Source organism: Microtus ochrogaster, unplaced genomic scaffold, assembly GCF_000317375.1.
Source record: "Microtus ochrogaster isolate Prairie Vole_2 unplaced genomic scaffold, MicOch1.0 UNK2, whole genome shotgun sequence".
Lineage (NCBI taxonomy): Eukaryota > Metazoa > Chordata > Mammalia > Rodentia > Cricetidae > Microtus > Microtus ochrogaster.
The window spans coordinates 809707-831545 of record NW_004949100.1 but is presented as its reverse complement, the minus strand read 5'-3'; positions in this window follow the sequence as shown (position 1 = coordinate 831545).

Here is a 21839-nt window from a genome sequence, read left to right as displayed (position 1 = left end):
GCAGCTGTAAAACATTTAAAAATCCCCTTGCTCCGGACTGAAATCTCAAGGTCCAAATCAGGAGCAGAAGGAGAGGGGGCACGAGCAAGGAACTCAGGACCACGAGGGGTACACCCATACACTGAGACAATGGGGATGTTCTATAGAGAACTCACCAAGGACAGCTGGCCTGGGTCTGAAAAAGCATGGGATAAAACCGGACTCGCTGAACATAGCGGACAATGAAGACTACTGAGAACTCAGGAACAATGGCAGTGGGTTTTTGATCCTACTGCACATACTGGCTTTGGGGGAGCCTAGGCAGTTTGGATGCTCACCTTACTAGACCTGGATAGAGGTGGGCGGTCCTTGGACTTCCCACAGGTCAGGGAAACCTGATTGCTCTTTGAGCTGATGAGGAAGGGGAACTTGATCGGGGGAGGGGAAGGGAAATGGGAGGCAGAGGCGGGGAGGAGGCAGAAATCCTTAAATAAATAAATTAATTAAAAAAAAATCCCCTTGCAGTCGAAGAACCTCTTACTGAAGATAGGCGTCCCGTCTCTTCCATTAATTAAATAAGCCTATATCGAGTTAAATCCTAGAATTGAAATTGGAACTGTGTAGTCCTAAAAGGACCACATTTAAACCAATTGCATAAGATTTTTGCTTAAAGCACACATGCTTTAAATATCCAGTGTTCATCTTAAAATACAACATGCTTTTATTTTGTAATGCTAATTCAGAATCATATATGATTTTAGATTAACTGACATATTTTAACTATTGAAATAAATGGTACAGAAGACATAATAAGGCTTACACATAGATTCATTCTTTTCAAAAGATGAGTAAATATACACACATAAATATGGCACCCTGTAGGAAATCATAGGTTATTACTAATGTAATAAGGTTAAATAGCTAATATAAAATGTATTTAATTTTGACTAGACTTCTTAGAGAATTTCATGTATGTTTTCAAAACAAAAACCTATCAAATATAGTTTAAGAAGAGCTAACTGAGCTATAGGCCAAGCACAAAACATGGAAGCTAAGGGTTCTTTTGGTGTCTCAAGAATTTAATAAACATAGTTTATAGTAAAAATGCCAGGATAAAATTTATTACTAGCTACCTTCATTTCCCTTACAAGCTGTTGAAATACAGAGGAAGCTGGCAGAATCATGTCTGACCTTTACTTTCAGTGATATGTAAAGTGATCAATTAGATACACTATAAAGATGAAAACAATAATTAATAATAATGATAAGTGATGATAATGAATGATATAATGTTGTTATTTATATTATTTGACCCATTCTTAGAACAGATTTAAGTTTTCTCTGTGATTGAGCTGCTCATATCACCCAGTTCTGGATGAAATATCAGGTATGGTACACAAATGTCTATTCATCTTTACATGTGAATTATATTTTAGACCTATTTTAAAATAGGTAGAGGCAGAGAACCACAAAAAGGCATTAAGCAGATGAGAGTTTAAATTTGAAGTCTACTTCTCAGAGACCAGGGAAGCCTACAGAATAGGGGGAGGAAAGACTGTAGTTGTTAGGGGTGATCGATAACACCAGAAGATGTCCAACTGAATCAACTAAGCAAGCCCCGTATGGGCTCATAAATAGCAAACATGAGACCTGTATGAGTCTGCACCCAGTCCTCTGTACATGCTATGACTGTTAGCTTTGTGTTTTGGGGGACTCCTAAAAGTTGGAACAGATATACCTCTGACTCTTTTGCCTGCTCTTTAGACACTTTTACTCCTATTTTTCTGCCTGTCCAGCCATGGTATTGGAGCCTTTGGCCTTCTCTAATTGTATCTCATTTTGTGCTATTTTGCTGTTGTCTATTGTAGGCCTCTTCTTTTCTAAAGAGGAAATGGATGGAGTGGAAGGGTGAATATGGGAGAGGCTCCTAGGTGTCATAGCTGAATGAGTAATACATGTTGGACAAAACTTTTTATTTATAATTTATTTTTTCACATACTCAAATTATAACTTACCATATATACAAAAAGTTCTTAGAAGAAATGAAACTAAAGAGAGCTATTTGAATTAGTCTAGAAAAGACTAAGGAGTCCAAATGTATTCTGTCCCTAAAACTCCTGACTCTCACTGTTTTTGAAATAGATTAACAATGGATTAAATAAAATGTGCCATGTTGCTATCAGCATGGCTATTCATATGAAGTAATTCATAAAAAATAAGATAACATATTTTTATAAAAGGCAGAAAAAATGAATCACCACTAATCTTCTTTAGCACAAAGAGTAACAAAAATACAAAGAAATGTAAATTCAACATATACATACACATGAACCAAAAAAGAAAAAACCCAAAATTTAAAAGGGAGTTTTATAGAAATCTTCTTTTTACTTTTGTCAAAGTTCTTTGTGTTTGAAATACTGAATACTAAAATTTCATGCACTACAGTGAACATTGTTCCTTATATAATAAAGTTTCAGATATTCTTTCAAAAAGACATACTAATGAGTAATAAAAGACATTTTGTTTTAATCAAATTCTTTCAACTATTGAGATGTATCAATTTAACACAAGCTTATGTATTGGATATTTTTAGTATAAAGCATATCTTGTCTTAGACTTTATAGAGTGTAAGTTCAAACTGTCATAGATGACACATTTTCAAGTAATATTCCTCACTATTAAACTACACTATGTATTAAACTACACTACAAAAATGTTCAGTAAAGAAATAGGATCCTGAAAGAAATGTATATCCATATTCTAGTGTTGTGATAAGCATAAGCAGATTCTATTGTCTCTCACAGTTAATCCTTTTACTATACAAAATAACACAGGGCACTTGTATCCGGAATACAGGGGTTATTTCTGGTGTATTTTGCAACTTCAGAAAAGGCATAGGTAACCACTGAACATGTTGGAAAACTCTTAGGGTCTTAAAGCAGCTACTTTGACAACTGAAACCCCCATAATAACCCTGTAAATAAGAATGTGATCACAGTTGATGTGATCACAGTGATCACACTGCTGTATCCTTTAGCAGTAAGAAGAGGCAAGGTAGTTTTCTTTTTCTTTTTTTCTTTTTTTTTAAAAGATTTATTTTTATTTATTATGTATACAACATTCTGCCTCGATGTATGCCCACACACCAGAGGAGGGCGCCAGATCTCATTACAGATGGTTGTGAGCCACCATGTGGTTGCTGGGAATTGAACTCAGGACCTCTGGAAGAGCAGTCAGTGCTCTTAACCTCTGAGCCATCTCTCCAGCCTGGTAGTTTTCTTTATTAGAAAAGCTGCTCAGGACAAGAGCAATGGCTCAGTGATTACAAGTTCTTGTCCTTCAGTATGGATAATCTGAGCTTCCTCCTTTGAACCCATAGTGGTAGAAGAAAATGGCTTGGGAAAAAAAGACATTTTACCTCCCCAGACTCACTCGTGTGCATAAACAAACACATGGACTTGTGTGTATAAACACTCATCAAAGTTTTCAAAAGAAAATATGCTCAGTGTAATATCATGGCAGGCATACAATGTTTTTCCAGTGTCTTCATATTGAAGATAAACAGATGTATGTCCAAAATATAAATATTTAATGTGAAATTTTCCAGGCATTTAGGGTCTATATATTTTCAACAAATCCTCTTTCTGTGTTTTCTTCTTGATCCCTCTTGAAGTGAAGACCATTATACTGGGAATCTCCATTATTCTACAGGATGGGAGCCTTTGACCCTAAGAGGATTCCATAAATTATGTTTCCAAATATATTTTGGCTGTTTTCCTCCATGTGATATTTGACAATCTGGAGAGGCATTTGCTCCAGGAAATTTGTCAGTGTTGACAATGTTGTTTACATGTTTTAAGTAACTATTTTCCTACCAAAGAAACAGCTTCACTCACTTCCACATATAAAACTCATAAAAAATTGAAAGGCCTCAATAAGTTTAAATCATTCTGTATTGCTCATGGAGATTTAAATTTCAGTGCTAATTTTTTATTAGCACTTTAATTTAGAAGGCACCAGGTTTCTACAAGATTTAAAATTATTGGAGCACTTCAAAATTTTATAAGCTTTCCAGTAAGGTTGGGGCTGTGAATCTATGCTTGTAAAGTAAAGTGCAATTTAAAGTTAATTTAAATAATTTAACTGCTGCAGACTTTTCTAGGGGAATTGTTTGTCTTGCAAACTGGAATTCAGGATAGACAATTAGAATCATGTTACAAAGAGGAATCATTTTTCTAGTAATAAAGTAGTGCCCCTAGCTTGCCTTAAAATTCATCTTTTTGCTGTTTTCAGCAACTTCACTTACCTATTACATTATTTTTAATTGATAATTATCAAAGAATTTCTTTGATCGATGTTTTTAAATGACTATCATAAATCTATGTTGGTAGGTGCCTGTTCTAAATGTGCTGTACCATATGGTTTTTCAATATTTCATATGTTACTATACTGTAATAGTTAATTCCCTACAAACCATATTCTTAAACTGAAAATGCCATAAAAATAGTCTTAACAGACTATCTGGGAGACGCAAATGCTGTTTTAGCTACTCTGAGATGTAATACTGAACATCATAGACTAGCAATATAGAGACTAGAGTTGGTACATTATTGAGTGCTTATGCATATAATCCCATGGGTGACTGAAAGCTGGTCTATATTGATGCCACCCAGTGTGGAGACACGTTATACTTTTCATAGCCCTGAGAGAGACTCAAGTTCAATATTGAAAAATGACTTCTAATGAATGTGTATTTCTTTCACATCCACTTTAAGTTCAAAATTATAGGTCAGTCTAGGATAAATCAAAGATAAACTGCATGTCAACAGTTGGGATGATAATCTTGGAAATATGTCTTAAAGGGTGATAAAAAGCTATTAAAAATATGAACCAATAAAAATATCAGTATTCAATAAGGCTTATGTTAACAGTTATGTGTAAGAGAATATGCTCAAATTATATGAAATGTCTTCATTTGAAAACTTATGTGTATTAAAACAGATTGTTAATCACATTGAAAATAAATTATTCATATATTTTAGAGAAATTGTTGAACTGGTCATGGACAAAACAGGAAAATCAATAAATATAATTACATATCACACTAATATATTGATAATTATCTAGACAAATAAGCAGAAATTTTTCTCCATGGATGAAAAATAATAAAATGAACTATTTTTCCAGTTTTCAAATGGTTTTGGACAGTATATGTTACAATAGGAACTGTACCTAAAGAATGACTAATTCCATAATGACAAAAATCATTTAAACAAAAGAATAGAAAATGTCCTAATGTGCATCTACCAGTAGTTAAAGTGCCTTGTACACTGCATGTTTCTTTTAGAGACAATGTTAAAACTGTCTGCAAAATATCTATACTCTCTATTCCATTATTCCATAGTTTCAAAGTGTCTGCTTACTCTTCCTTCTGAATCAAGTATTTTAAAAGGCCTGAACCTGGATACAAAAAAGAAATAAAACAAAACAAAAACAGAAGTAGACAAGCACTTTCAAGAGGAATGCCAAGGAAGCTGTGCTTATCCACAATCCCTAAAACGGGGAAGATAAAAAGAAAAATGCGTTTCATATGTTCATTTAACTTAGTAAATAGTGATTCTCACTTTAACATTTTCCAAATCTAATGGTCCAGCCAAGAAAATCCCCACCCAAGTATTCCCAGTTGCTTGGGTTTTAGTTAATGCCAGAGGAAGTCAAGTTGACAACCAAGAGTTAACTCTTGGTTAACCACAGACATGTATTAATCCCAAACCAGAATTCAACTGAATATCAGCAGCACCACACATTCTTCTAGAAAATAGGAATCTAGATAAGACTGTATTGCTGGACTAAATCACCACCACATTTGATAAACATTTTAGGTGTGGTTGCTGTTCATTTTGGTTGTTTCCCTTACTTTCTTTTTCTTGTACAAAATTTGTCCCATGCACTCCCAATGTGATTGGTGCTGACAAGCCTGCTGCAGGACTCCTGGTGAATAGAGCGTAGGCAAGATTGAAAAATCTTATCAGAACAAGCAAAAGAAACGAAATACACAGTGCAAAAATACTTCTTTTTCTAAGATGTGACATTCTATATCACTATTGTACTATTCCATTCAGTAGAAGTGGGTGACTATGGTAACTCTGTGGCTGTGCCCAACATCACCAGAAACGCATTATTCCAATGTATGAATGCCAGTCTCACCATCATTGTGGGCTATTTTTAAGTTGTTTAATAAGGATCTATGTTCTACTTAGATTAGAAAAGATAAGCCTAAAAGCAATTCAGGGTCAAATGATAATCATTAGTTTTTCTTTATTAGACTAAATAAATAATATGACTGTAGTAAAGTTATCAGATTTTAAAGGGAATGAAACATAGAAATATACACCTGCTGACCTGATCTATTTTCCAAAGAACATTTTAAAATTTTAAAAGTCTTCTTTGATAACTCTATGATAAATGCACTTTTCTTTCACTCATTTATGAGCACTGTATACTTCATAAATAAAACAAGCCTCTTTAATTTTTTTCCTTTTATTATTATTATTACAAATTTTCACCTCCTCACCTCCTCCCATTTTCCTCCTCTTCCCTCCTCCTCCCCTCCCCCTCCTTCTCCAGTCCAAAGAGCAGTCAGGATTCCCTGCCCTGTGGGAAGTCCAAGGTCCTCCCCGCTCCATCCAGGTCTAGGAAATTGAGGATCCAAACAGACTAGGTTCTCACAAAGCCAGTACACGGAGTAGAATCAAAACCCAGTGCCTTTGTCCTTGGCTTCTCAGTCAGCCCTCCTTGTCTGCCATGTTCACAGAGTCCGGTTTGATCACATGCTCCATCTCTAGAGGGGTTCCCAGGTATCCAAGGAGATGTTCCCAGCTTGTTCCTTGAGCAGCTGAGGAGAGGGCGCCTGAACTATAGCCACTCTGATGAATATCTTGCATATCACCAGAGAACCTTCAACTGCTGATGGATGGAGATAGAGACAGAGACCCACACTGGAGCACTGGACTGAGCTCCCAAGGTCCTAATGAGGAGCGGAAGAAGAGAGAACATGAGCAAGGAAGTCAGGGCAGCAAGGGGTGCACCCATACACTGTGACGGTGAGGCCGATCTAATGGGAACTTACCAAGGCCAGCTGGACTAAAACAAGCTTTTTTAAAACTAATTTTTGAAGCAATTAATCTGAATTGGAAACTTGTCACAGAATTATGCATAAAATAAATGGTTAGAAAATTGATACTTACTATACAATGAAACATTAAGATAATATGTTTTCCCCTAAGATGAATAGTATATCTCCTAAGTTGATACCAAATTTCTCATATATAATAAATATGGAAGATAAATATTTATTATTTTAGGCTGTCACATTTTTGGAACTTGTTATGAAGAAATACAAACTCCAAGTCTAGATCAATATTGTAGTCATTCACAGGAGCTTGACTTACCAAAAACTATTTATCTTTATTTTGATAAAAGTTCATGCTACCAGAAACAATAGAGGAAAAGTATATAGGAGCAAAATAATATACTAAAAATACAAATATTATATGTAGCATATATCAAGACTCTGAAGACCTTCTGTTTTAACATGATAGCTGTAGAAAACCATCAAATGTTATGTGCTTCAATATAAGATTATAACAAAAGTTTTCTTCATTTTTCTGTGTTTTGTGATAGAGATTATGTGACTACTGCTGATATTGAAATTATTTTGGGGGTGAGATGGGTCATGAAACTTTCATCTTCCTGTCTCCACCCAGTAATTGCTGGGATTATAAGTGGGGATCATCATAGCAATCTTTATTCTAGAAATATTTATAAATTCATTATATAACAATAGAAGTACCAACACAATAAAAATATTAATATAATTTTCTCTCAATAAAATGACATAGCGTTTCCTTATTGAATTACTCATCATATTTTAATAATTTATTTAGCACCTTCTTAGAGTTTAGCATACATAATACTATTGTCATCAACTTCAAATTTTTATTAATTAATTCTATGATGAATATTCATAAATACATTTTTCAAAACTCTTGCACCCATTTTGCCTATACATATATATTTATTAGTATGCATCTAATATATACTAATAATAACCAGTAGTTTAATATTACAGTATCAGTTTGTATCTAATGTTTCTCTCAGTAAGACTGAAAAAGTAATAAGTAAATATTTATAATATTTACTGTAGTATTATTTATTTTTATGGTTTTCTTTATGTATTTAATGGACTCAACTATCTGTGATCATTTTTCATTCCATATGACTGTCTATCACCCACTTCCTTCATGTTATCCATAGAAAATATATTCCATTTATAGAAGCTGCCAGTTCAACAATATTATTATTTTTAAATTGAATTTTTATATAACTTAACAGAAAAAGGATATATATCTACAATTACATAAACTTTACCAGTATTTTTTTTCATGCAAATTTATAAAGCTCTCTAAGTTTGGCCTTTTCTTCCAGAGAACTTTGATGATTATCTACTCAAGGCAATTTTGTCAGTAAAAATCATCTCAATCTTTATTGATATAGGATTATGTTCATTTTACCTTTGAGTTTTAGGGTATCACATGATAACGATTTCTGCTTGGATATCTTTTGCTTTCTCCCAAAGGTGCTTGGGGAAACTCATGATGCTGCTATCTGTGTCTACTTTAATGTTTTATACCAGCAATTAATCTTATTGAATAGTGTTTGTGGCAGCTTTCTTCTTTTTCTATATTCTGTATTTTCTTTATATCACTTTCTTATAAAACTTTGAGTATGCTACTGCATAGAGATATAAAACCTGTTTATACTCATGTTACTTATATTTATCCATTATTTATATTTATAATACTATTTTAATTAAATTTGGAAAGTATTAAATACTCACATTTTCTATTTCTTTTCAGCTCATCTTTCTTCTTCTTTGTCACTCTTGTTAAACCTATAATTGAGAAACTGAATTATGTATTGCTGGACTTAAAAATCTGAATCTCTCCAATCAGTTGAACAAGGTTAGTCAATAACAATAAGAGCCCCAGTGGCTAACATTCTGTTCCCCTGGAGTTTGTTTGTTGCTTTGAAGAAGATCCTAGGCTTCAAATCTGTAGCTGTGAGGTAAACACCATGTTTTGTTTGTGGTTTAAGGTGGAGTCTGCACACTATTAGTGACTAAGAGGAAGACTGGGACATTATTTCTGTGGCTGTGAAGTGGTGCTGTGCACTGCATTTGCAGCCATGTGGCAAGAGCTCATAACTTAACCATACCTGGATATCACTCTCTAAAACTCACCTGGAGTTTTAAGGCTGTCAGCAGTTTTTGTTGTTATTACAAAAAATAAATTCTGACCTTTGATTAGATACTAGAAAATATGTCATTTATTTGGCAAAATTAACATAATGTGGAATAATAAGGGAGAGAGAGCTATTGACACATTTTCCTATTAAGTACTATGTATTTTAACTAACATTTTCAAGTTTGAGCACATTTTCTCTGGTAAGTATTTAGTACTTTGTTCTGTTCTTGAGAGACAATTTCCAAATGTTATAGACTAAGGATTACTGTTTGGTTTTGTTTTCTTTATTAAAACAGGGTTTGACTACGTATTTCTGGCTATGCTAGAACTTGCTATATAGACTGGGCTGCCCCAAACTTATAGAGATCTGCCTGCTTCTGATTTCAAAGTATTTGGATTAAAGGCATGTGCCACCATGTCAGGCTAAAGATAGGCTTATAAAATATATTTCTTACTAGTTAATAGTTCTTTTATTGGGAAAGAAGACTGTACAGTTCTTTAGATTGCCACTGTGTACATTATTATTTCCTATCAAACTCATTCTTCTTATTCCTTAACATATCTCAGTTTATTGAGATAAAACATAGCATAAGAAGCACCAGTACTAAAATATTTAACTTACGTTTATTGTTCCAGGATGTTCAGGTTCCAAGCCTACTCTGTTGTTTTTAGAACTATACCCTAAGAGACATGCCTCTTTTATTCTGCAGAATTTTTCTAGGCACATGGTAATTTGGGAGTGTTTCAATCTACACTAATATTTTATACCTGCTCAAAATGTGACTGACTGCTATATGCATAGATCAGTGACTTGCTTAGTCGTCATCAGAAAAGCGTCTTCCTGAAGCAGATGGAAATAAATACAGAGACCACAGCTGGATAATTTTAAGAGAGTGAGACATCTTGGGGAGCTAAACCTCAAATAGTATGTCTCCAGCAAATCCCTCATATCAGGCCCCAGAGAGCCTCTCAGAAGGGAAAACAGAAACAGTGTAATAGCCAGAAGGAATGAAGGACAACAATAAACCAAGACCCTCTAAACAAACATGATTAATGAACATATGAACTCTCAGAGACTGAGGCAGTATGCGCTGTGCCTGCATAGGTCTGCCCTAGACGGGGTCTCTGAGCTGAAAGGAATGGATAGGGGACCCCTCCAGTCATTCCAGTTGATAGCCATTTGCAAATGAAAATTCAGATTTTTCCTAGGAAATCTCACTGAGAAAACAAATTAATCTTTTCATGTGGCCTAAGAACTTGCCAGTTTTTTTTTTTTGCCTTTTTTATTCTAAAATTCTTATTCCTTTTACAAGCTAACTTACTCTTAAGTGTAGACTGCATGCCCAGCAGGAGATGGACATCAGAAGATGAACTTGATGGCATCTTTGGAAGTTCCTTATCTCAACGTCCTGTCAAAGCTTTTAGTTTTAAATTTTACCTTATTTTTTTTTTACTTTTTTTTCATACACACACACATTTTTCTCTCTTTACACTACAGTATTTGCATATATATTATGGTTTCTAGTTTAGTGTTATGAGATTCCTGAGTGTATGAAAAAGTGAGTCTCTACATCTCTATCTATGTCATTTATCCTTTCCTAGTAAGAAAAAAAGAAAAAAAGAAAATGGAATCTACCTTCATTGTAAATTAGAGAAGAAATTCATAAAAACCTGGGAGATATTTTTGCACTGTCTTATAGCTTGGTAATTATTCATTTATGTCAATATTTTCTGAACTTAATTTGGATATTTGTACCACAACAATGTTGCAAAAACTCATCTTCTCTTTGTAAATGTGAAGAAGAAAGTATTTGACCAAGCGGTTTACCAATCAAAATGGTGAGGCTTATTGCCAGTATATAAGAAATATCTTGTTTAATTATTCTTTACCCTGCTAAATTATGTACCCTTTAATTGATAAAAAGAATTAGATCCATTAATTAACTGTGTTCCCCTTAATAGCTTTTAATTTAGCTGCTCAAAGACCTGCTGAGTTTTAATATTATCAGTTAAATGGTGTTTGCTGAGCTTTTCGCAAAGACGCTGCTTTTCTCCTTCATTCAAGAGAATAGGATTTTTCCTCCTACTTAAATGTTGGAAAAGTTTAGAAATGCAAATTTTGTTGAGTTTCTTTGGCAACTTTTGTAAGGAATTTATTTGCTTAACTCTTTTTAAAAAACTTTTTAAAAATGTTGTCAGGAAACTTTCATTGTTGCCTTTTGCTTCTACTGGATCACCCTGGGAGTCCTGAATTCTAAAGTGAATCACTAACTATTCTATCTTTTGTGAATAGTAAATTTAAGGCATAAAACAATGGCTTTTGGTAAATTGCAAAGGAGAAACTCTTTAAAAGATTCTAGGTTAAAATATGAAATAATGTATGAAATTAAAAGTCTGAAACTATAGTTATTACCCATTTATATCAAATAATATTCTGATTATTTTAAAGATATATCATTCAGTTGTGCTACTATAAATTCTAAGATACAATCAGAAAATGAAAACACAAGTATTCATTCAAATAGATGCATCAGTATAGGAATTGCAAAGTCTGCACCTTATAAATTATTTTGTTAGCCTGAATTTTCTGGTGATAAACCATGTTTAAGAAATATTGAAGAGTTGATTATCTAGAGCAAAATTACATTTAATAATATTTATAATACAAGTTAAAGTTTTTCAGAAGTTTATATATAATATAATGTTTTATGTTTATACTTAATTTTGTGTAATTTATAATTAAATACTCAGTTTCAGGTACATATATGAGCAATGAATGTCATTCTTTGATCAAAATCAAATAAACATGACTAGAACATTTTCTGACAATAATTATGCTAAATATTTATAGAAAGAATTATAGATGCTTAAATATATTAAATAATATAAAGAAGCCTTTTGTGTAAGTAGATAATATTCAATCATCTATTACACAATCTAACTGCCATGCATTTTTATAGGTAAAATTTTATTATCTTTTTCTATCTGTCCACTGAATCTTATGCTAGACTAGAGTGAGGCTTAACTTTCATATCAGAATTGGCTAGGAAAAGGGCCCCTACTAAGTTCTTGCTCTTAGAGTTTTTCTGTAATTTCTACATTCCTGAGCAAAGAGCCTAGTTGTTTGCTGGATCTTTCACAGAGTCTTGTCTTCTGTTTCTAGACATATAATCTTCCCGTAGATTACTTATAATACAGTAGCTCACTTAAAGGCAGCGAGAGCCTGACGGTGGTGGCACACGCCTTTTATCAAAGCACTCAGGAGACAGAGGCCGATCTCTCTGAGTTTGAGGCCAGCCTGATCTACAGAGGGAATTTCAGATTACCCTCCAAAGGTGCAGGGAAACATTGTCTCAGAAAACCAAACCAAAACAGAAAAAGCTGTAAAGAATAGTGTTAAGGAATGGGAAGAGGAAGGAAACGAAAAGAAAGAAAACACTTAGGTAATAATAAAATATTAAATGATTGCTTTTCTTTAAAAAATACTATATTTCAGTTGGTTGTAGTGAAGAAATCACATCATGCAGTGACTAATTTAATGGACTCTGCAATCCGATTACAGGACCTTTAACTCTGCATTGTAACGATAGTTTTGTCTCTGTAGGGGAAATAACAGCAGTATTAGCAATAATAAGAACAGTAATTTGTGTGAATTTTTCTTCTATAATTAATATGTTAATTATAAATAGATTTTTCTCTCATACAATACACCCTGATTACAATTTCCTCTCCCTTCACCCATCACAATTCACTCTACCATCCACCTCTGCCTATTTCCCTTCAGAAAAGAGCAAGCCTCCAAGAGACAAAAGTCAAAAGAGACAATGTTCTTTAGAATTACCTCACTACACATGTTGATTTTTAAGGGAGGCCTGTAATAGCCAGAGTGACCATTCTATAAATCTCAGATTATTATAACCCGTACTGTCCTTACATTTAATTCTTAGAAGTTCATTTTCTCACCAACTCAGGGACAGCTCATTCAGAGACAATTTCTAATTCAGTAAGGATCAACCTAAAATTCTAGATATCCCAATGAGAGTCCCCAGGTATTTCTATAAAATGGATGGGAGTGTGTAGTGCCATAGGCTTGCCACTTGATGTGCACAAAGTAAAATAAATACAGATTTAAAAAAAATGATTGAAAATTTCTACATTCAGTAGAAAACACCAGTAGAAAAGTTGAAGCTATTTCTAAAGCAATGTTCTCATGGAACATAGGAAGCAGGGAGATTATATCGGACAAGTCTATACACACTCTTAAAGGGATTCTCAGTTTAATTCATCTTTTCCTGAGCATTTTCAGTTTAATGCACAAAGCTTTAAACATTTCCAGTTTAAAGATTAAAGGATGGACAGAAATTTCTATGGGAATGCTCACCTTGTACCAGAAAGCTGTACTTTGTGAATGCAAAATAATAAATTAGCCACCCCTTAGGTTTCTTATTTTGTTGGTTAAGGAAAAAAAAAAAAAGAAAGATACCATGTCACATGAGGAAAGGAAATTGGGATTTTGTTAAAACATTTTATTTTATACAGCATCAGACTGCTGTTGTATTTATCTATGTATTAATTATCTTTCCCCCCAATGTATGAGACCATTGGTAATAAATTTAGTGCAGCAATAATTAAAAACACAGTCCAATTGCTATAGAAAAAAACAAACTGTGTGTTTCTGGGAGTAGAGGAATAGCTTGGTCTTTGACCAAATATGTTAATTCTATGCATTTCTGAGTGAACATGGGTTGCTGTCATTTCTTATTTTTTTTTCTCTTTGTTTAACATTTTGAATTCTTTATGTCTGGGGCTTTACTGTTACTTCTGAAAAAAAAAGCATAAGAAAAGTGTTTGGGGATTTTTTTTGCTGACATCAACTTTTTAAAAAATTGTTTTTATTGAGCTATATATTTTTCTGCACTACCCTTCCTTCCTCTTCCCTTTCCTTCTCCCCTTTTCCACAATCCTCATGCTCCCAATTAGGAGATCTTGTCTTTTTCTACTTAATTTGTAGATTAGATCCATATATGTCTCTCTTAGGGCTCTCTTTTTTGCTTAGGTTCTCTGGGATTGTGAATTGTAGGCTGATTTTTCATTGCTTTATGTACAATAGTCACTTCTGAATGAGTATTTATTATATTTGTCTTACTAGGTCTGGGTTACTTTACTCAATATGATATTTTCTAGATCTATCCATTTGCCCACAAATCTCAAGATGTTATTTTTTTTTTTTTTCTGCTGTGTAGATTGTATAAATGTACCACATTTTCCTTTGCATTCTTCAGTCAAGGGGCATTTAGGTCTTTTCCAGGTTCTGGCTATGACAAATGATGCTGCTATAGTTGGTCACATTTCCTTGTGGTATAATTAGGCATCTTTTGCGTATATACCCAAAATTGGTATTTCTAGGTCTTAAGGTAGGTTGTTTCCTAATTTTCTGAGAAATCACCATACTGATATACAAAGCAGCTGAACCAGTTTGCAGGAATGTTCCCTTTTCCCCACATCCTCTCCAGCATAAGTTGTCATCAGTGTTTTTGATTTTGGTCATTCTTACAGATGTTAGATAGAATTTCAGGGTTGTTTTGATTTGCATTTCTCTGATGGGTTGCTGAAGATCTCTTTCCTTTCTGTAGGCTGCTGTTTTGTTTTGTTGACCATGTCATTTTCTTAAAGAATCTTCTCAGTTTCAGGAGGTCTCATTTATTTATTGTTGATCTCAGTGTCTGTGATACTGGGGTTTTATTTATTAAGTGGTCTCCTGTGCCAATGCATTCAAGTACCCTTCCCACTTTCTCTTCTATAAGGTTCTCTGTGCTTGGTTTTATGTTGCAGTCTGATTCATTTGGAGTTGAATTTTGTGCATGGCGATAGATATGGATCAATTTTCATTTTTTACATGTTGATATATAATTATTCCAGCACCCCTTCTTTTGGGTCTGGTCCTGCAGATTTCTCTGGCTTGGGCCTGCTTCCTTGGTGGTCACTCCCTCATACCTCCTCCTGTAGAGCTCCAAACACTGACATCAACCTTACTGGAGGTATCGATGACAGAATCTCTGATGTGTGCTGGAATTGTTTGAGGAAAAGGCGTCCAGGTTCATGTAACAAGGTACTTCCCAACTGCTTTGGGACATCACCTTTTGCTTCTGCTGCCAGGTGAAGATGATCAAGATGGGCCTGAAGAAGATAATAATGGGCTACAGCTTTGTCACAACTTGCCTGAAGTGTTTTAGCCATGACTCAGCAGCTTTTCTAGGATGTCCAGTAGATTAACTCCTGGGAAAGCTTAACCACTTGAATACTGTCATTCCTTAAAAAAAAGGTTCTAATAGTTTTGAAATTTTACTATAATTACATTTCCCCTTTCTTTTCCTTCTTTCAAACCTCCTTACTCTTTCAAATTCATCACCTCTCTTTTGCCCCCTTACTCTTTCAAATTCATCACCTCTCTTTTGCCCAAAAAAAACTTTTGTTGTCTCTCTCTCTCTCTCTCTCTCTCTCTCTCTCTCTCTCTCTCTCTCTCTTTCTCATGTAAAAATACAACTTGCTCAGTCTGTATAATGTTACCTGTATGTATTTCTTCAGGACTATAAATTAATTTTATATGGAGTTAATTACTTGTATAAGAAAATGATTTTACATAATGGGTACTTAGATCCTCATGTGTTTAATTTCCATTCTCTTCCTATAGACTTAGGTGATTTAATGCACTCATAAAGAAAGTTAGGACCTACAAATGAGAGTGACATTCAATATTTGACTTCAATCTGATTCATTTTTCTTGATATTTGATCCTCAGGTAGATTATGCCTCTCCAAGATGCTGTCTTTATTTATATTAAATCCTCATGTAAATAATGTTTCCCCAAGAATATATGATATTGTCTTGGCTAAGTAAACATAATTTAGAATATTCATATCATTGTTACTGAGCAATTTAAACATTCATGTTAAGAAAGATATGGTATCTATAAGTCACACCCCAAACATGAGCAAAATAATGATGATCTTTCTCCCAGTAGTATCATGGATTATTTAAATGCTGTGGTCTATTGTGTTTAAGATAAAGTCAAAAACTCAAATTCTAAAGTAGTTCATAAGTAAAACACTGACTTTATTATAGAAGCTGAATCCTCTTAAATGATAAAAAGATGGACGTATAAAGTGTACATCAATTATCACCTACAAGTCTCATCCTAAACATTTCTCTAGTTTTGCTTTTATAAGTGGGGTGAGATTGCATTAATCTATTGGCTACTGAATTAACCAAAATGTTTTTAGCCAGTATCAATTAAAATTCTTATTATACTGAGAAAGTAATTTCTTTGTTTTTTCTTTTATTGAAAATGATTTTTCTATATATATCATGATTAGTATTTCCTGTCTCTACTCTTCCCAATTTCCTCTCACCATCCTTCCCATATGAATTCACCTATTTCTGCCTCTCAGTAGAAAATAACTGAGATACTAAGGATAATGTGACATAAAATATTAAAAAACCAAAAACTAACATGCCAGAGAAGAAGAACAAACAAGAAAACTAAAAAAAAAAAGTGTCCAAGAAAAAGCAAAAGAAACAAATAGTGTTTCTCAGGAATCTCATAAAAACCCTAAACTGGAGACATGATATAGATCCAAAGGACCTGTAGAACATTATGAGAAAAAGAACCTTCAAATACCCAGATGAGTTCATTTTCTGTTAGCCAGCTTCTATTGGACATGTGCATATGCTTAAGAGTAGTTTGGCTCCTCAGTGAGACTTCCTTAAATAAAACTAAATTTTCATTTCCTAGTAGTTAAGAATTGGACATAACTTCTTAGTTAGCACAGGAGACATGTGTCCTCTTTTAATTTAAGCTCTAAGGTTCCATCTGGTGCAGACTTGTGCTCTTGTCTCAGTCTCTATGAGTTTGTTTGTTCATTTAGAGCATCTTGTTTTATTGGTGTCTTCCATCTCCTTTGGCTCTTATACACTTTGTGTTTTCTCTTCTGAGGAATTCCCTGACTCTTCAGGAGAGGTATTTTTTGGCATATCCTGTAAGGGACTGAGTGTTTCAAGGTTTCTCACTTTCTGCATATGTCTGGCTTTTTCTTTATTCCTATATTTTTCAGTAGGAAGTTTCAAAAATGCTATTTGTGCAAGGTAAGTCATTTTATTGCAACCTTCCTTTAGTAGAACAATAATATGTGCCTTTTGCTGGGTCCCTGGCATGTATATTTCCAGGTTCTTTGTCACTTACGGTTCCATCTCTTTGAGAGAGTCTTAATTCATATCAGATATTGGTTACTACTCTGACACTCTCTTTGCCATCATTGCCCTGCCATATCTTGCAGGGAGGACACTATTGTCTATCCAATGGTATGTGGCTGGGTTGGTGATCACATTTATCTTTTGGTATGTGCAGAGTATCATCCTGAACTAAAGATGCTAAAATATAGGGGTGGAAGTTATTTGTGGGCACCAGATAGAATTTTCCATGTTCAATGACTTGTGTAGTTGTCGACTTCAAGAGTGAAGCCAATTTCCTCTTGTATCAAAGGAAACTTGTACTCACATCAACAAGAAAATTCCTCTGAGGGTCCTTTAGGCACATTGCTTGTTGATTCCTCCATTACTATATAAATGAATAACATCTTATGTTCCACAGACTTCTACAGCTCCTGTCCTCCCTCAGAATGAATAATAAAGCCTTTCAAAATCAAAGATTTGAAACAATTCTGATTAATTTGGACAGATGGCATTTTCCAGCAGTGATGCAGATGGGTGACCCTTGTGAGCATTCCCATCTGGAAATTACCTGCCCCCAAACAAAACTCACACTTGCAATAGTTTTTACAAGTAAGGAGATGTCTGCCAGGTAGATCCTAACCAAATTAGAGTAAAAGAGAAAGGCATTGTTGGTTTAGAAATTAATTCTAAAAGCATAACTAGTAGTGTCTTCCAAATTCACGGAAGCAAGCTTGGCAAAAATTAAATGATACTCTTAGAAACCAAAATAAAATTATGCTGGATGTTTCTTCTTTCTCTCCTCAACAAACCATGGGATAAGTTGATGTGTAACCCTATTCCGTTAACAAGTGTTTGCCTGAGGAAACTTGTCTTTACTGAAGCTAAAAAAAATCAGTTCTAACCAATGTGATAAATTTAATATAAAGTAGTACTTTCACCCAGAGTTAAGAATAATTCTAATGAAGGTAGTTTGTCTCCATCTTTTTCCTCAGGCCTGTTCCTAATGACCCAGATCTCGGATCTCAAGAGGAACTAATTTTATCACACTGACATTGTAGTAACCTTGCAGGCCATGGCAGCACTTTTGCAAATACTTGGCATTTCCAGGTTTCCCTTAAAGGGTTATGGTAGCAATTAATGGCAAAGAGCTAGAGTAGTAATATAAACACATTTTCTGATATATAAACCAAAACTACTACTCTCTCCCTCTCTATCTCTTTCTCTCTTACTGCTTGTCTGCAAGCTCTTTATGAACAGTTATAATGGTGAGTTGTTACCAGCCACATCAGACTACTTGGACCATAAAGTATTAATACTCTTAAATGATAAACAGTAAGATGCATTTGCAACTAAAATTTATATTGTGCAATAAATAATAGTAGAAGTGAATAGGGGTTGGATGGGGGGAATGTGGAGGGAGTGGGAGGAGGGGAAAAGAGGGAATGGCAATGTCCTTTTCTACATAAAACAAAGGTCCCACCTACCTGTAGGTCCAAGAGTTTTGTTCTCCCCAGGTCATTGTGACAGGTGTGGCCACTAGCTGGACCTTGAATTTCAGGACTAGAGAAGTAGATATGTTTCTACCCCAAACAAAAGTCTAAGAATCCAACTAGGTACCTATTTCCTTAAGGAGATAAGAATTGATTCCACCTAGGGAGTGATTTACTTACAGAATGCTTTGATCTAGAGCATGGGATCAATTTTGCTTAAAAAAATATTTTGGGGGCTGGAGAGATGGCTCAGTGGTTAAGAGCATTGCCTGCTCTTCCAAAGGTTCTGAGTTCAATTCCCAGCAACCACATGGTGGCTCACAACCATCTGTAATAAGGTCTGGTGCCCTCTTCTGGCCGGCAGCAGACATGCAGACAGAATACTGTATACATAATAAATAAATCTTAAAAAAAAATATTTTGATCTAGGGTATGAGATCAAATTCTAGCAACAGAATATTTAACTAAGAATGTAACCCACAACCTTCAACTAGTCTGTTCACTTTTTTCTATTATGTTATTGCAGGTTTTTTGTTTGTTTGTTTGTTTGTTTTTGTTTTGTTTTGTTTTTGTCTTACTCCTACTTTTTGGGATCTGATGCGTTCTATCTTATTATTTTCACTCACGTCATTGTCCTCTTTACTAACTCTTCTTATCCCCATGCCTCTACCCCGGTAAGTGGTATTTTTGCCAAAGCTGGTCTCTGACAAATTATTAATAAATTGAACTCTGATAAATGTTATGAGGTTCATTTTACATTACTCCTAGAATGGCTCCCACTACCACTTTCTCCCTCTCTTCATCATTCACCTGGAAATGGCTTTCCAATTGCCTGCCTATGGCTAAATGACATATTTATTTTATATAGAATCTGACTTATAAAGCATACAGTCTGTTTAAAACTATTTTGATACTTTACTAGTAACATTATTAACTTTATTCAGATCTGAAAGCTGTATTCTTGATGCTTAATCAGACATACCAAACTGGATAACATCCCCTAACTTGGCATACTACTTTCTTACAGATACTACTCTCATAGTAAATAGTGTAAAAATGCCCTCCCCATTTTAGTCACTACTTTGATCATGATTGCAACCATATTGTGCATACCCTGTTCATTATTCTGAAGTGGTATAGGAAGACTTGGAGTGCTTGTCTTCTTATGGAGGTCAAGGTAGGAAATGCCCAGTGATTAAATCATTGAAGGTAATTTGAGAAGGAAACTTAGGGTCACAAATCAAACACAACTATAAGAAAAATTCTACCATTAGTTTTAGAAAAGAATATACCAGATCAAAACTGCAGAAGACCACGTGCTGAGGGTCCCCTTTCCCGCTTCCCCTCATCTTTAGTGTGCCACACAGATATTATCATGAGAACTTCCCTCCCTTCTTTCATTAATTGTTTTATTTTTGCCCCAGTTAAAGCAGGCATTCCTTAGGAACCTACACACCACTTCTGTCATGGAAGAAGGTCAGTTAACTGTATATTTCACCTTTCTCTCCTCTCCTTCCTAGTCTTAGCCCAGCTCTGTAACCGACTGTGTGCTGTAGCCTCTCCAAACCCCTGATCTCACTGTATTACATGGAACTTCTCCAAACAACCTTTACCTTCTGTCCCATCCTGGAACTCTAGCAGACTTTCCACAAGAAACCAGAGGTCACTCAGGTCAAGAAGGCAGGTAGCCTATTACAGAATCCCACCTTTCCTTCTTATCCTCCAAATCCAATTCGCCAGTCTCATGCCCAGCTTTGGAGCAGACTACTTGCTACAATGTCCCCTTCCTCTCTGCTGTCATTCCACAAAAGATCATGTCGACCTACTTCAAATTTCCTCCAAACTCATCTTGCTACCCCAGACTCTGTCTCTAGCAGGTATTCTCTGGGAACCTTCAAGCTGAGCTGGCTAGAGAAGCAAAGGGGTCAGTAAAGCAGATGGGGGGGCTCCAGACCTTTACACATCCTCCTCTCCTCCACAACCAATCCCCAAGTCTCATACACAACTCTGTAGGAGATACCTGTTGTAGCTTCTTATCACATTGTGGGCTTATTCACAGAGCCAAGAGAGATGATGGTAGGATGTCCTGTTTTCCTCCTTCCTGTTTAGACCCAAATAACATCTCTAAGACCAACCTTTTTTGAAGGGTCAAATTCCAATATCCAGAAACACATTTTACCTGAAACTCCCACTGGACATACCAATCAGGATCCCAAAAAGATAACCTAGCTGTGATAAACACAATTATCATATTCTCTTAAGGGGAATGGGATGGTTGAGATAAAGGAAGGGTGGATATGGGAGCAGGGAAGTATATATCTTAATTAAGGGAGCCATTTTAGGGTTGGCAAGAGTCTTGACTCTAGAGGGGTTCCCAGGGTTCCAGAGAGATGTCCCCAGCTAGGTCCTTGGGCAGCTGAGAAGAGAGTGCAAAATGGCCCGATCCTATAGCCACACTAATGAATATCTTGCATATCAGCATAGAACCTTCATCTGGCGATGGATGGATGGAGTCCAGTGCACATTGGAGCACTGGCCTGAGATCCCAAGGTCCAAATGAGGAGCAGAAGGAGGGAGAAGATGAGTAAGATATTCAGGACCGCGAGGGGTGCACCCATCCACTGAAACGGTGGGGCTGATCTATTGGGAGCTCACCAAGGCCAGCTGGTCAGGGACTGAAAAAGCATGGGATAAAACCGGACTCTCTGAATATGGCGGACAATGAGGGCTGCTGAGAAGCCAAGGACAATGGCCCTGGATTTTGATCCTACTGCATGTACTGGCTTTGTGGGAGCCTAGCCTGTTTGGATGCTCACCTTCCTAGACCTGGATGGAG